Source organism: Alosa sapidissima, chromosome 8, assembly GCF_018492685.1.
Source record: "Alosa sapidissima isolate fAloSap1 chromosome 8, fAloSap1.pri, whole genome shotgun sequence".
Taxonomy (NCBI): Eukaryota; Metazoa; Chordata; class Actinopteri; order Clupeiformes; family Clupeidae; genus Alosa; species Alosa sapidissima.
The window spans coordinates 9,710,944-9,713,443 of NC_055964.1; the positions used below are offsets into that span (position 1 = coordinate 9,710,944).

At 45.1% G+C, this 2,500-nt stretch overlaps 1 protein-coding gene across 1 annotated transcript in view; it reads left to right on the forward strand.

Moving 5' to 3' along the window:
- Positions 1–2,500, forward strand: part of cfap299 (cilia and flagella associated protein 299) — a 69,002-nt gene that overhangs the window by 63,071 nt on the left and 3,431 nt on the right. Inside the window, exon 4 of the transcript XR_006033470.1 lies at positions 2,015–2,144. The gene's annotated coding sequence lies outside the window, so the exon portion shown is untranslated. The remainder of the gene's footprint in view (positions 1–2,014; positions 2,145–2,500) is intronic.

The window sequence follows — 2,500 nt, forward strand, 5'->3', positions numbered from 1 at the left end:
CATATAAAACCCATGCTTTTTTACACTAATATGTATGTAAAAGCACCTAGCTCTTGCTTAAAGAGGGAATGTGCACAACTTGTACTGTAAGAGCCATAGTAGAGGTCCAGCTCCCATGCTGGGCTGTGGGAGTCTTGTTACGAAGGCATAAAGTAGCACTAGCAGAGCAGAACAGAGCGGCTAGTCAAGAGATGCTCAGAGACTTACGGTGCACATCTAAAAGTTGGGCCCAGCTTGGATATGCCACACTTTCCCTTTAAACAGCAGGACAGAAATGCAGTTGCATTCGTTTGTTTTGTTCCTTTTGTGAGGTTGTATTTATTGAAACACTTACTCACTTGCTTACTTTCTGTTGTATTGTACGAAGAGTATCACTCTTGGATGTGGTAGTTTTGTTTTTCCCATTGGATCGTTTGCAGATTGCAACATTATGTGTGTATGTGTGTGGGGGGCCGGGTTATTTAAGCATGTGATTGTGTGTGTGTGTGTCTGTGTGTGTGTGTGTGTGTGTGTGTGTGTGTGTGTGTGTGTGTGTGTGTTTGTGTGTGTGTGTGGGGGGGGGCTACCAATCCCCTCCATTTACTTTACCTTCACACGACCTCCTCACCTGCTCCTGATTTCTGACCTGAAAAAGGCAGCTGTGAGCTTATGGAGCCCCGTGCCTCGCTGTGAACAATGGCCTGTTTTGGTGCACTGATCCCGACAAGTCAATCAGCACATACGGTTTGCATTTCTCCCAGCTTGATTTCCCTCATGTTAGCTTTCCCTGTTCCAGGGCCCTCACATGTTCTCCATAACACACACACACGCACACACGCACACACACACACACACACACACACACACACACACACGTGAGAATGCCCATGCACACACACAAGTGCAAAAGTGCACATATATGCACACACAGACACACACAATGTGAGCGCACACACACACACACACACACACACACTCGCGCGCACACACACACATCTCTGCGCTTGTGTCAACACAGTTAAGTGGGAAAGGAAAGGTGGATCCAAACGGTTGCCATTGGCTAATCTCTCCTTTATTTTGGAATCCAAAGCTGGGAATAAATGGAATTCCTGAGGATCCACAGTTCTGTCAGCGTAATGACTGTCCTTCAGCCACCCCTAACACTCATCAAATTAGAAACAGATCCTCTCTCTCCCTCTCCCTCTCTCTCTCTCTATCTCTCTCTCTCTCTCTCTCTCTCTCTCTCTCTCTCTCTCTCTGCCTCTCTCTCTCCCTGTCCCTTTCTCTCCCCCTCTCTCTCTCACTCTTTCTCAGTCTCCCCCTCTCACTTGCCCTTGTTCTATCTCTCTCACAATCTATTTCTCTCTCTCTCTCTCTCTCTCTCCTCTTCTTCCACCCCAATTTTACTGGTATTATTGTAAATTGTTCACATAAATAATTTGAAAAACAAATGTAGCCAGAATCAATGTCCTTCTGTGATGGATGTAGGTATTCAATCCATTTTAGATACGGTATGTGCTTGTTCTTTATATATTCATATATTACTTGTTTTTTGTGTTATGTTCTTTCAAAGAACTTACTGACATTTCAGTTTGGGTTTTATCTGCCTTCATTACATTCTCTGGGTTTCTCAGTGAGTGAGTGTGCGTGTGTGCATGTGTGTGCGTGTGTGCGTGTGTGTGTGTGCGTGTGTGTGTGTGTGGGTGGGGTGGGTGAGTGTATGTGTGTGCATGCGTTGTGTGTGGGTATGTGTATGTGCATATGTGTGTGTGTGTTTGTGTGTGTGTGTGTGTGTGTGTGTGTGTGGGTGGGTGGGTGAGTGTATGTGCGTGTGTGTGTGGGTAAGTGTATGTGCGTACGTGTGTGTCATTTCCAGGTCATTTTCTTTGTTTTCATTCACTGTCTTTTTTTTTCTTTCACACAAGAATGTGTGTGTGTAAACATTGTATCTAACTGAAATAAGCAATCTAATCAGATCTCTGTGTGTGTGTGTATGTGTGTGTGTGTGTGTGTGTGTGTGTGTGTGTGTCTGTAGTTTCTACAACTGGGAGACACAGGTGTCCACCTCAAATGCTAGCGCCAATTACCAGGTGATAGCAGAAAACTCCACTGGACTGCTCTTCAAAAACAAACAAGATCGTAAAATTCTCAACGTAGACCCCAAGGTAAGTAAAGCTGTGTGTGTGTGTGCGTGCGTGCGCTGAATTTTGCTCTCAGTGTCTTTCCAGTATAAATGTTTCTCTGATTCATACTGTATATTCAGAGTGGGTGAGAGTCTCTCTTTCTCTCTCTCTCTCTCTCTCTCTCTCTCTCTCTCTCTCTCTCTCTCTCTCTCTCTCTCCTCTCTTTCTCTCTCTCTCTCTCTCTCTCTCTCTCTCTCTCTCTCTCTCTCTCTCTCTCTCTCTGTATGTGTGTGTGTGTATGTGTGTGTGTCATTATCCTTCTCTGTGTGTCTGTGTGTGTGTGTGTGTGTGTGTGTGTGTGTGTGTGTGTGTGTGTGTGTGTGTGTGTGTGAACATAT